Below are 14,550 nucleotides of genomic sequence, written 5' to 3' on the forward strand. Positions count from 1 at the left end.
ATAGAAAACAATGGCAAGACAACAACATTAGGAAATAGCCTGCTTCTTTTGGATGGCACTTTGGCAGAGGATAAAAAGATACAATGCACACCTTTTCTTCTTTGATGAACACAATGCATACCTTTTTAGCCTTTTAACAACAACGTATTATCAATTATTTCAACCTAGTCTGCAAGTTACATGTCTATAAGTCTCAAATATATTTAGTCATTCTGGAATTAAATTCTCAAGGAAAGGGGAGGCGACTGGGAAGGAGAAAAAGAAAAATCATGGCTTCTTTGTGGCTGAATGTAAATGAAACTTCAGAAGTTTCTTGCACTAGTGCAACCCATACTTAAGTTTGTTATTAGGTTTTTACTAATTTCAAAGGACTATTGTGTTTACATGTTTGATGAGACAACGTATAAGCTTCTTGGGACAGTATCAACCATATTAGTTAAAATGTGCTCATTTGGGTGATTCTATATTGATTGCATGCTACCTATGGAACCATTCAATGTTATAGATATTCTGGACATAAGCCATACACTGAATGGTTAATGAATATAAAGGTTGAAGGGTCAACTTTTAAGATAATGACTAAAACTCTATGTATAATTAGGAGGGTTGGATATGCAATTGAGATTTTGAACTGTATGATAAATGATGGGTTTTTTTTATTCAAAGATTTGTTCGTTGGTATTGAGAACTTTGCATGAACAAGAGGTTTTGTGTTTTTTTTGAAAACTTTTGTGGAAAGAATGAAAAAGTTTTGTTTTTGTTCTGAGATAATGGATTATTCTAATGTTATAAGGTTTTTGGTAAAGGAAAGGAAGGGTTTTGATGCTCTGGTGGTTTTGAATCAGATGAAAGTACATGGGATTAAGCCTGACATTGTTTGTTATACTATGGTTTTGAAAGGGGATTTTGGGAAAGCAGATGGGGTGTTTGATGAATTGCTTGTGTTGGGTTTGGTTCCTGATGTTTGTACTTATAATGTGTGTTTATGGCTTGTGTAAGCAAAATAGCGTGGAAGCTGGTATTAAGATGATTGGTTCAATTGAGGAGTTGGGGTGCAAAGTGCAAACCCAATATGAAAACTGCTTCTGTTGGGTTTGACATTGTCTGTTATACAATGTGGTTATTTTCAATATAATATTCGATACATTTTCTAAGGCTGGGAAGTTTACTAGGATCTAGGATGAGGAAGCTTGTTAGGGACAGGGAAATAAGGGTGTTGAGTTCAACTTTTGGATGTTTTGGATTCTGCTGAAAGGTTTAATCGGTGAGGGTAAAATTACAGAAGCTTGTGTTTTGTTTGAGAAAATGTTGGACAATTTGAACTGTCCTCGATGTGAGATATTTTATGAGGTAATATTTAGGTTGTGCCAAAAAGGATTGGTTTGTAATGCAATGAAATTGATGCAGAAAAATAATTGGCAAGAATGTTGCTCCTAGGACTATGACCTGGAATCCTTGCTCCTTAGCTTTGGATCTATACTGAACTTCACAGAGATTATTTCGGCTGGTTTAACTCACCCAGTTAATTGCTGGAACAGTAGCCTTGAATTGGTGAATCAATTATGAACTAACCCATTTGTGTTTTTTCTCTTTTCTTTTACATTTTTGGTTATTCAATTCTTTTGTTTTCAATGTAAAGGAACCATAATAGCATTAATTAAACATCGGTGCAAATGAGTCTGGGGTAAGTCACACACTCACACCCCATGCTGGCCATGCATCAGCCTCAAGGTGGCTTCTAACAAAATTAGGGGGATCAGAATATACAACAAAAGAGTGAGCTTGATGGCAGCCTTATTTTGTAAGATCTGCACAATAATTTCTCTCCCTATGTGAGTGGCACAAATGATTGGAGTCCAGAGCTGATTAACGTAACTCTAAGCAGTCAAAAATGTGGTTCAAACTAATCAGGCTGTCGTTCACCTCTACTGAGGGATGTATATTGTATTAGATCATATGTGATTTGTGAACAAATTTCATGTTAAATATATAATAAAATCACTTTCCTCCATTTCATATTTATGTATGGCATGTTTTGGCTTTCTTCTGATCTTATCATCCATGTCCTCTTTTATCTTTTTTTTTGATAGGCATCCATGTCCTCTTTGAACTAAGATAAATGAAACTTTTCGGTTCTTAGAAACTATATGCTATATGTTGATTGTGAAAAGACTTTACCTCTATAGATGGGGGATATTTGGAGACTAGCATAGTAAGGAGATAGAATATCGTTAGTTAGCAAGGTTTTGAAATCATTTAGGAAACTAGCATATCAAGTCTCTAAAACTCGAGCTCGGTGACAAAATCGAGCCTCAAAGACTCGAGTTTTAGTGCTAAGATGGAGTAATTTATTCATGTGGAACTTGAGTTTCTTAGACTCGAGAAGTATTTAAAGAACAAAGATGAAGATGGTCTGAAGAACTGAACAAACAAATCCGAAGGAAGAAGAAGATATGATCTGAAAAACGTAGATTCGAAGAAGAAAAACAAAGATTTGGAGTGGAGAATGTAGAACGATATGAATTGGAAAACGCTGATCCGAAGAACGCAAAACGATCTGAATAGAGATTTGGAGTTGAGAACGTAGAACTGAAAAATAGAGGTACTCGAGTATTATAAACTTGAGTTCTATCATGAAACTCGAGATGCTATTTTTTCACATTGTTTTGCAAAAATCACCACTAACGAAATTGTTAGAAATTTAAGGCCAAATGGAAAAAAAAATTCCTATAGATGTCTAGCTTGAGATTCTTTGAAGCACTAGTGTTGCTTTTGTTGTAGTAGTACACCTTACATTTTGCATTTTTTTTTTTGGGGAAGAGTCAGGACAATCATGTTAAGTTGGGTGCCTAGCAGTGATATCATGACGCTATCATTTGATGAATATAGGTAGTAGAACCCATTGAATTTGCTTTTGAGATCCACTTGACTAAATTTTATACTTAAGTTATTTTTTTGTTAAAAAAAGAAAGAAAAAAAAAGAGTTCACATATTATTTAGATAAAGTTCACTTTTATTGGGGGAAGATATCATGTGATTAAATACATATGATACAATGACACTATCTAATTGTGATTTACACATGCCTCAAAACTAGTAAGGTCAACTAATTATGCAAAGAGCATTTGAACAATGAAATAAGCGAAACATAATATGTTCTTACATTTGTGTTCTACCCGTTCAATTTGTTTATCTTTGACATTTTAATTTTCTTACATTTGACATTTGTTTAACTAAATGTAAAAAAAGAAAAAAAAAGAAAACCAAAGTTTAACGTATTTATCTATGATTGCTTTGAAACAATAATAGAGTATGCACTATAATTATACTCCAACTACTGCTTTCATATTTTTTGACTCAATGGTTCTTTTTTGTTGTGGAACCTTTCTCAATTTTTGTTTGGTTTCAACAAATATTATGTTTAGCACACTTTTTCTTATTATGTGCGGCACATAATAATTTGATTTTGCAGTCCAATAGACAATAAAAAATCTACCTCAAAAGTTTGGTCACGAGGAAATTGAAAATCTCAAAACATGATTGGAGGTTTAATTTTTATCTGATTTTGATAGTGCTAAATGTGGAATTTGGTTCTTGTAGGGTTTAGGATCATTGACCTAGATACATAAGAAACTTTAAGAGAAGAAAGAAAGTTTTTTTTCTTTCAAAACTTCCATTATTATATGTGGTATAGATATGTATAGATATTGTTTTTGGTTTTTGATTCTTCATTGATTTCATGCTTTAGTTATTAAGAAAAACCCTAAATAATAGAACGAAAAGGGATAATACTTTTAAGAATAGTTCAATTTTTAAGGAGAACAAATTATTTTCAATAATTTTTAGGCGTAAATGCACTTTTAATCCCTAGATTTTGGCTTTTTTTCATTTTGGTCTCTACATTTTAATTTTACCACTTTTAGTCTCTAAATCAATTAACGCATGTTATTTTGATCCTTTCTATCCAACAAATGGAAATATCTGAGGTGGCTGACAGAGAACTTAAATATTATTAAAAATTCACATCACCCATGACACATCAGCAATTTTCGAATCCACGTCATCCATCATAGAATCCACGTCAACCTCTAACTTAAAAAAATAAATTTATCAATTCTAAAAATTACAAAATTATAAAAAAAAAAAAAAAAACAAAAACAAAAAATAATGGAATTTAAATTTGTGTGTGATTTTGTTTGTACTTGTTTCCTTTTCTTTTTTATTTTGGGATAATTACACATAACTCACCTGTGGTTTGGGCGAAAATCACTTTGCCTACCCGTGATTTGAAAAGTATCACTTAATCCACCTGAGGTATGTTTTCGTCACTCTCCGTAACCCACCTTGGTCTCTGCCATTACAAAAACACATTTTAACCCCAAAACAGAACATAACGCGAATCAAAACACCCAAAACTCAAAAAAATTTCGAGAGAGAGAACTGAGGTGAGATCAGCTTGTTCTTCGTGGTTTGGAGCGTCTGGAGGGGGAGAAAACACTTGTTTTGTATCATCGAAGCTAGGCAAGGAATGTGTGATTGCTATTCATCGCGACCCACCCACGTATTTGTGTCTGTTCTTGATTTAGGGTTTCAGATTTTGTTTAAGTGCGAACTTACTGTGTGAAAGTCTAAATTTGTACTTCCCAGGAATCGTGTTATGTTGATATGTCTTCATCAAGTGGTAATTTCTCGGGTTCATGTGGACATATGTGCAATGAGCAAACTTGTGTTTTGAGAACAAGTTTGAGTTTGTACAATTTTGGGAGGAGGTTCTTGGGTTGTAGCCGTTATAAGGTTGGTCCTAAGTGTCCTTTCTTTGTTTGGGTTGATAACCCAACCTGTCCTCGTGAGAATGAAACTGCACATTTGGCTCTAGAGAAGATGTCTAGGCTTTTGAGTGCTCTCCAACTTGCCAATGAGAGGGAAAGGGCAGCTCTGGAAATGGCATAAGAAGCTAGGCAAATGGCAGAAAAGACTCTTAAAGAGGAAGCCAAAGCCAAGGAGAGGGAGAGAAAGGCTCGAGCCGTCTATGCAAAAGCTAAGGAAAAAGCCATGTTTGCTGAAGAGAAACAGAGAATGTGGAAGTCTGCATGCATTTTGTCATGGATCTTTTTTGTTATTGTTATGTTGTTATGTTTTGGTTCAATTGAGTTCTTTGAAATGAAGAGACCTATATTGTTGCCCTGAAGTAGTTAATTGGTTAGTAGAGATAGTTATGGCTGGTGTTAATGAATTTGCATTGTAATAGCACTAGCCTACTGATGTAATGTTTTGATGTGTCAATGAATGAAGAATTGGTTAATTATTAAGTATTTTGTGCAAACCATAACAACCATTCAATGGAAGAAATATTGGTCATGCCACTAGTCTGTGGGCATATAATGAAAGAAGTATTGGTCAATTATCAATGACCTATGCATACCATAACAACCATTCCATCATAAAAACTTCCATACACTATATTGGAAAAATATACTTGGACACAATTTGTAGTAGCAATAAATAAACTTCCATATAATTTGGTTTGGAAAAACAATGTTCCATACAGTTACCTACACATACCATAACAACCATTCCACAATAACAACTTCCATACAATCTATATTGGAAAAATCTACTTGGACACAATCTGTAGTAGCAATAAACAAACTTTCATATAATCTAGTTTGGATAAATATTGTTCCATACAAATTGTAATACCACAACTTTCATATAACAACCTGGAGTGTATTGTACCTTAATTACAAAAAAGCACATTCCAAGGCCAGCTACATCTATATATATATATATATATATATACACATCTATACATATACATATAATTGCTCAAAACAAGGTGATTGTTTTTTACACTAATTGATAATTACAAAAAGCCAACAGTAGTTTTCACAAAAAAAACAAAAAGGCTCACATGTTCCCACTAGCTTTACTCCCAATGCTGGCATGCGTACCCACTAGCTTCATTCATTTCTTGCCTTTACTCTTTCCTCTTTCCACCCACTAAATTCATTTTTGGTGGCCTTTGTGCAACAAGCTGTCCTCTAGTCCTCACACCATCAGTGCTCCTATTTGCATGTGAAGGCTACAAAATAAAAAATAAATCCACTTGTTAAAAAATATCCCAGTCTACACAAACATCCAGGAAAGAGGTTACTCAACTAAGTTACTTGTGAAGAACTTGGTAAGGTATCCCAGGTCTCCCTAGGTGTGTGAAACTCTAGCTGTGAGGAAGAGAACCATCCTGCTCTCCTGTGAAATGGCCTAGGTTGATTTCCTTGCTGTGAGGATGAAGGCTGAGTGGCAGACATCATGTTGTAGGTCTGGGTAGGCTGCTCGGATGGTGGCTGAGGTGCAGGCTGAGGTGCAGATCTAGGTGTAGGCACCTCTCCCTTTGCCTGCAACAAAACCCAGTTTCAATACAGTGTTTATTGTAAGTTTAAAAACAAGTTTTTTTTTTTTTTTTTGCCATTTAAATCCTAATTACTTACAGTTTTTTCTCTTTGAAGTCTTTGTCTCCTCTGCCATGGTGTCTCCCCAGTGATGTCAGCCTTGCACCCTCTTGAGTTATGCTCTTCCTTTTTGCATTTCCCACATCTTACAGGTCTGTTCAGCCTACTTGCTTTGTAAGGGTTCCTAGGCTCATTAGAAGCCTTCTTTCTTTGCTTGGGTGGTCTGCCTGGTGGTTTGTATATGTGAGGTGCCAGGGGAGCAGGCTGTCCAATCTCAGCCCATTCTGACTGGCCAGGCATGGGAGGAAGTACTTCCTTGTATATCTCCATGTAAGTTTCTTTGAAGTAACATGGGTGGGTATAGTCTTCTGGTGTCTCAATGTTTGTATAAATGACTGTTATGGCATGTTTGCAGGGAATGCCATTTAAATCCCAAGACCTACAGCTACATGTCTTCTTCACCAAATCAACTACATGCCTCTCATACTGACTGCCTACCTCATAAAGGAAATTGCTAGCTAGGGTAGCACTAAATGGCTTACTTTCAACCTTCAATTTCTCCAACCTATCTTGTATGCTTGGACACAACTTTCCAGCATACTTCTGTATCCCTTCCCTTTTTGTGTAAAGCCTAGTCATAAGTCTAACCCTAATCCACTCCAACATTGCCAAGATAGGCTTATCCCTAGACTTCAATATCATTGCATTAAAAGACTCACTTAAATTATTTACCAAACAATCTGTTAAGGCCCTAGGAGTGAAGTGTGACCTTGTCCATTGTGCAGGTGCAATGTTTGCAAGATACTCATATGCATTTTCATCCAAATCTCTTATGTACTACATGCATCTCTCAAACTCCCTTACTGTTGTGGCAGCAGCACACCTCCACAGTGCATCCTTCAGCTCCAATCCCTTGTGATCAACTTTGAAATTGTTATAGATGTGTTTCACACAGTATCTATGCTCCACAGTAGGGAATAGTGTCTCTATTGCAGGTATAAGCCCCTGCAAAGAAGCAAACAAACAAACAAACAAAACAAGTTAGTTCAGCAAACAAAGTAAACTATTCAATTGTAACTGAACAAAAAAAAACTTGCATACATTTTGCCTATTAGAAATGAAGACCAACTGAAGCTCCTCTGGCCTCTCTATATCATCAGCAAAAATTTCCAAAAACCATATCCAAGACTCCTTGATTTCTTGTTCCACAACAGTCATGGCTATTGGAAAAATGTTGTCATTTGCATCCTTGGCAGTGGCAGATAAGATTTTCTCACCAAATATATGCTTTATGTGACAACCATCTAAACCTATAAATGGCCTACATCCACCTAAAAATCCTACCTTATGAGCATTGAACCTAACATATATCCTCTTAAATTTTGGCTGGGAAGTCTCATCAGCCATTTTTGTCTGTAGTATAACCCTACTCCCCTTGTCTACAATGGTTATCATTTGTGCATAGTCCCTAAGGACACCATATTGCAGTTGCTCATCTCCATTTATCAAATCCTATGCCTTTCTCTTTGACCTATACACTTGGTTTACACTTAGGTCAACAGATAAATTTTGCATCACATGGTTGTGTACACCACTCACCTCCCAATTTGGATTTTGGCTAAAATCCTCAATGAACCTCTTAGCAACATAAGCTAATGTTGCTTGGCTGTTTTTAAAAGACTTGGGGCAAGTACAGTCATCAGTCAAGGTCTTAATTTGAAATGTTAGCTTTTCACTTATTTGAGATGCATAACATCTCCACCCACACCCATTCTTGCATTGAACTGATATCTTGGTCCTCTCATTAAGCTTGAATTTGATGTCAATAGGTTTTTTAATTGCATACTTCCTCAAAGAAGCTCTGAACACCTTTGCATTAGGAAACTTCATCTCCTTCTTCAGTACAACATTTCTCATGTCACTCTTAGCATTAAACTCTACTTGCTCAAGTACTTACTCATCATTAGACCCATCCATGCTTATCAGGTCATCCTCAAGGGCTAGCTCAGCCCACTCAGGGTCTGCATGGAATGCATTGCTTGATTCTGGGGCTGTGTGGGATGCATTGCTTGATTCTGGGGTTGTATTGGGAGCAGAACCTTATGGAGCTGAGTTTTGAGCACATGGTTGTGGAGCTGAGTTTTGAGTAGCAAATATATCATCACCAAAGTCATCCCCCTCTAAGCCTTCATTTAGCCAATCATCATCATCATCTCATTCAACATTCTGTTCTTCATCTCTTGCACCAATCTCAACATCCTCATTCTCATCATCATTTTCATCATCTTCACTATCCAAATCTATTTCATCCCTTACTGCATCACCACCTAAACCACCTACATCACCACCTACACCATCTGCCACTCCCCTTCCATCACCACCTACACCACCATTTGCCACTCCCCCTCCATCAGGATACTCAACTGCCAGTGACTCCACATTTATGTCAATATAGATTATGATTTTTTCAGCTGGCCATGCCCTATGTAAGGTAGTCATGTTTAGGACATTTGCATCTGTTTCTATGTCTTTTAAATCATCCTGTAGATCACCTTCAGGAAGTAAATACTTATATCTACTGTGTTCTTTAGGAGCACCAACTAGATGGCATAAATCCCGAATTTCAATGAAACTCAACTTGTCAGGGTCAATCTCTGTCAGTAAACGTACAGACCCACCCACATATTCAATGGTTGGCTCCTCCACAAAACATCCCCTAACATGAATTTTAATGTCAAATGTGAAGTTAACCATCTGCAATTAAAATAAGTAGTTTGTTTACACATTGACATGCAAAAAATAACAAGAAGCCAAAAGAGACAACAAGCCAACAAAGTGACAACAAGACAACAACACACGGACAAAGGACCACATAAAGCACATGCAAAACCAGATTCCCAACAAATTCATAGGGACCACACTAGTCACAGTTCACAAACAAGTGCAATCATTGACAAATAAACTTGATTCTTTCAGGTATATGCATTATATAAACAACCATAGCAGTACATTAGCTACATCCTAAGCGATTCTACATATAAATAGCAAAATGCACATTTAACATACAAAAAAAATTTAAATGTATAGATGAACAGCAAAACCTAACTACGTGGGTGGGTCACGATAAAAAAATGACATCAAGAACCCAAATGCAGATGAACAGCAGTCACACATACCTTGCCTAGCTTCAATGATGCAAAACAAGTGTTTTCTCCCCCTCTAAACGCTCCAAACCATGAAGAACAAGCTGATCGCACCTCGAGTCTCTTTCTCGAAAAGTGTTTGAGTTTTGGGTGTTTTGATTTGCGTTATGTTCTGTTTTGGGGTTAAAAAGTGTTTTTGTAACGGCAGAGACCGAGGTAGGTTACGGAGAGTGACAGAAACATACCTCAAGTGGGTTAAGTGATACTTTTCAAACCACAAGTAGGCAAAGTAATTTTCGCCCAAACCATAGGTGGGTTATGTGTAATTATCCCTTTTTATTTTCTTCTTTCTTTTTCTTTTTCTTCCCCAGATCTCTCTCTCATTTTCTTCGCCTCCATTCTTTCCTTTTCTTCTTTCTTTCTTCTTCTTTTTCTTCTTTCTCCCCATATCTTGGTGCTTAGCCTTCTTGAACTCTCTTTATCTCTTGATTTTGCTCAAACCTAAACCCATATGCCTCAAGCTCCTCTCTCAAATCAATGGGTCTCTCTCTTTGGCTCAATACTGTGCTTTTCTCTCTCTCTAGCTCAAATCTCAGTGGGTCCGATCTGCCTTGGTCTGTTGGTTCCAATCAATGGTTGTGAAGCAGCGGTCTGTTGTGTCCGGTAGGTGCTGGGTTGAAGGGTGGGTTTGTCGTTGGAGTGGGTTTGTTTTGGTGTTCTTGTTGTTCTTGTTTGGTTGTGGGTTTGTTGATTGTTGATTGCTGGGTTTAGAGAGAGGCTGAGATGTTTTGCTTTGTGTTGGTATGGTTGAGCTGGGTTTGTGTTGGTATGGTTGAGGGATTGAGCTGAGTTTGTTCAATTTTGTGGGTATATTGTTAATGATTGTATTGATTCAATTTTTGGATTTAAATATATTTTTCTTTTGGATAATTTGGTTTGTGTATATATATGGATTGATTTTGTTTTGTACAATATTCTTTTATGATTTTTCTGTGTTTGATTTCTGGGTTTGTATGATTTTTCTGGGTTTGTGCTCGTGTGTTCTTGATGGGTTTGTATGATTTTCTGGGTTTGTCTGATTTTCTGGATCTAACGTGGCATTTATTTTGAGAGTAAATAGTTTATGTTTGTTATTGTGTTCTTCGTGTTTGTGATCTTGTGTTAATGTTTAAATTTGAGTTTGTGTTTGGGTTTGTGCTTTATGTTCTTGTGATGATGTTTAAATCTGTGATTGTGTTCTTGTGTATTCTTTTTCAAAATGAATTAAATCTGAATTTATGTATTTTATTGTTTTTAATTTTTTTTTTTTTAATTTCGTTAAAATTGATTAATAAATTTTTTTATATTTAGAAGCTGACAAGGCATTTTTTTTAAATGCTAATTAAAATTTTTTATTATTTTTTAATTAGCCACGTCAGCGTTTAATGTGCCAGTAGAGCACTCAATTTGCCACCTAAGCAATTTCCGTCTAACGGAAATAACCAAAATAACACGCGTTAATTGATTTAGCGACTAAAAGTAGTAAAATTAAAATGTAGGGACCAAAATAGAAAAAAACTAAAATGTAGGGACTAAAAATGCATTTACACCTAATTTTTAGAGAATAAATTATACATTATTGCATATTATAAAATAATTAATTTATTTCCACACATCATGTGGGTCTATGACTAATCTATATATATAATAATAGGTGAAGCAGAGAGAAACTCAAATTGCAATTCCAAATTAGAACTCTAATTTTGTGCCATGTGTCTACATCTATGTGGCAATCAGTTCATAATTATCATTCAAATTGTTCAATTAGAATCTGAAATTGAAGTTGAATTTTGATCCATGTGGCTAAATGTATGTGGGCTCATTCTCATTAAAACCACTTCTATGTATTGGGTCAAGTGAAATACTGTGTTAATTAATTTTTTTCTTGATTTTGCAGTCAAACGTGAAAACCAAAGAGGCTATTTTTATACCCAATGAAATCACTGATTTCACAAGAGACAGCGGAAGCCTCAAATAATTGAGTAAAAATGGACTTTTGGCTTACTTGGTGGGTCATGAGAATTTTTGTATTTGACTGTTTTGGAAACTTATATTGCCTTAGGTTGTTGTGAATGATAAAGAGGAGGAGGAGATAGTGGAAGCCTCAAATATGGTTGAGCCTGTTGATCCAAATGCTATTGAAATAATCGGCAACATTGTGTTTCAGAAGCTTCTTGTGAGTTTAAATATTTGCTCTCAAATGCCAATTTTGAAAATACAATTCCTTTTGAAAGGCTTGGTTTGGTATCTCTATGATTTCCATTCTCTCAACGGGGGCCAAGGTATTTTGATCCCCCAGATAGCGGTTGGGGAGCATGCTTTAATTGTTTGAAGAAGGTCATACAGTGGAAAACTGTACAGCAGCTAATCGGAAGAAACCTTGCTTTGTTTGTGGGAGTTTGGAGCACAATGCAAAGCAATGCTCAAAGGTTCGTTGAATGAATATTGGATTTTTATTATTATTTATTGTAGGACTTATTTCCTGCGCTACTAATTGTTGTTATATTTACCCGAAGTTGTATATATGTTTTGCACATACATACATGTAATGTGCACACTAGCTCGTACATATGTGTTTGTGGGTGCTCATGTGCATCTGTGCATTTATCTATTTATGATGGGCCTTTGATTCTGATCATCATTCATATTTGGGTGTTTGATTTACTGCTTGGTTCTTTTTCAGGGCCAAGATTGCTTTATTTGCAAAAAAAGTGGCCACCAAGCAAAAGACTGTCCTGAAAAGTACAAGGGTGGCTCTTTAAGTTTGAAAATTTGTTTAAAATGCGGAGATTTAGGACATGATATGTTTTCATGCTGGAATGATTATTCACCTGATGATCTCAAGGTTTTTTTCCCCTTCCCTTCTTTCATACCCAAAGAAACAAAACCAGTCACTCTGCCATATTTTTCTACCATTTGGAGAGGAATGAAAAACAAAAACATCTCATGTTGGGGAAGATAGAGAGACATCTCAGGCTAGCACCACCAACAAACTGACTTTGGAGTCTAATTTTCCTCCATCTGTCTGAATTTAAGTTGGATCAGTTGTAATTACACTCACTTTCATTTAAAAAAAATGTCGTGCTCCTCTTTTCTTTTCTTTTTTGGCTGAATAAAACATTCTTCTCTTCCACAATAATCACACCCGCATATTTTCAAGTTCACCTCCCCTTCTACAATAATCAAAACCCAAAATCCTTCATCTCCTTCAATATACAGCTCTCCTCTTCTTCAATAAATGCTATGGAATTTCAAAAGAATCTCTCGGTATCAATGGTTACTTTTATTTGAGTTTTCCTATTAGATAGGTTTAGATTTGATTTGTTTTTGTTTCAGTTTTTTAAAACACAGAACGATTGAGATTTGAGAGGGTTACAGAAATAGTGTTCGTGAATGTCGTTGCCACCATCAGATTATCAGAACTGGCGCCGGTACATTCTTTTCCCCTTTTTAGATTTAGGTATGAAATTTGATTTTTTTTTTTTAAATTCTTTGATAGGATAGGTTTTTTTTTTTTTTTTAATTTAAATTTTTAATTTATTATTTTTATAACTTACAGAAATTACAAAAAATAAAAATAAAAAATTGATTTTAGTTTTGGCTCTTCATCTTGGTTTTGATTCCTTTTTGTTCTGGGTTTTTGGGTTCTCCATGAAAATGTTTGGTTTCTCAATTTTTTGATATTTTTTTCTCCTATTTTGGATTACAGAAATCACTAAGCCTTTCCCTATTTTTCTAATATCTGCGTTCCTAGTTTTTTTTTTTTTTCCCCTTTCTGGGGTCTCTGATTCTGGGAATTGAAGTTGCCCTCGAATTATGAACTTCTTCTTCGGAAAGTATTCAATGATTGTACTTAGGTATTGCTCTCTCTATCTTTGTGTGTGTTTGTCTTCTGTTTGGGTGCTGAGAAAGTGTGTGAAAATTAAAATTTTCAAGTTTTTAGATATGGATTTTGATTGGTTGTGATGGGGTTTTCGTTTATTAGGAAATAAATACAACCCTGTGATGGGGTTTTAGTTTATTAGGTTTTGAGAAAATGAGGGGTAGAAAATAATTTTTAATTTAGGAATCTTAAACTTTATTTTAATTAATTGAGAGGGGAATAAAATTATTTGGTTTTGTTGTGATAAAGTTTTGGTACCTCCCTGATATGGTTCTCTGGCTTATTTCCTGTTTGGATTATTCATATTATATGATTTTCTTGATATGGATATGTTTTTGATGAATTTGTTGAAAAATTGGCTTTATGTAGAGAGTTTGGCTGCATAAAAGAACGGGTGGTGTTTATTTGTCCATTGCTTCAAAAGGGTTAACAATCACCGGGATAGGTGATTGAAGATATTGGAATCATATCCCAACTGAAGAATCTAGGTGAGATTCATTCAATTTTTTAACCCTCTTTTTTTAGTTTTTATGTATTGATTTTTCAATGGAAATGGGAGAAAAATTGTATTTTTCTTCCCATGTATGTTTTAGATGGACGATCAAAACTCTAGCCAACTGTGGAATTCCCTTACTGGAATATGTCTGAATAGGCTTTTTCTTTTCTTTTTTTTTCTTTTTTGGTGATCTTTTCTATCAATTATGATTGAAATTTTAAAATTTATTGTGTGATGCTATCATAATTGCAAGTGGTTTCATAAATCATAATAACTTTATTAGCAAGTTTTCATAAATAATAAATACGGGTCATTTGAAGGATGTGGTCATTTCGAAGGATGTCCAATACCATTGAGTTTGTTTGGAAGTTCTTAATGTTTAAGGCAGTTCTTATTGGTAATAAAATGACCATCATATTATTGAACTTGAAGTTATGCTGTCTTTGAGTTGGAGTAACACATTTGATCCTTTAAAAACTAATTGCTATGAGAAGAATCATGACAAGCCTGAAAATCCTCCCTTCAAACTTTCCATTTTCC

At 35.2% G+C, this 14,550-nt stretch overlaps 1 pseudogene; it reads left to right on the forward strand.

Annotated features, from left to right (window-relative positions):
• Window positions 1-77: 77 nt before the first annotated feature.
• LOC115952264 lies at window positions 78-1,566 on the forward strand (annotated as a pseudogene).
• The last annotated feature ends 12,984 nt before the right edge of the window (window positions 1,567-14,550 follow it).

Source organism: Quercus lobata, chromosome 7 (assembly GCF_001633185.2).
Source record: "Quercus lobata isolate SW786 chromosome 7, ValleyOak3.0 Primary Assembly, whole genome shotgun sequence".
NCBI lineage: Eukaryota > Viridiplantae > Streptophyta > Magnoliopsida > Fagales > Fagaceae > Quercus > Quercus lobata.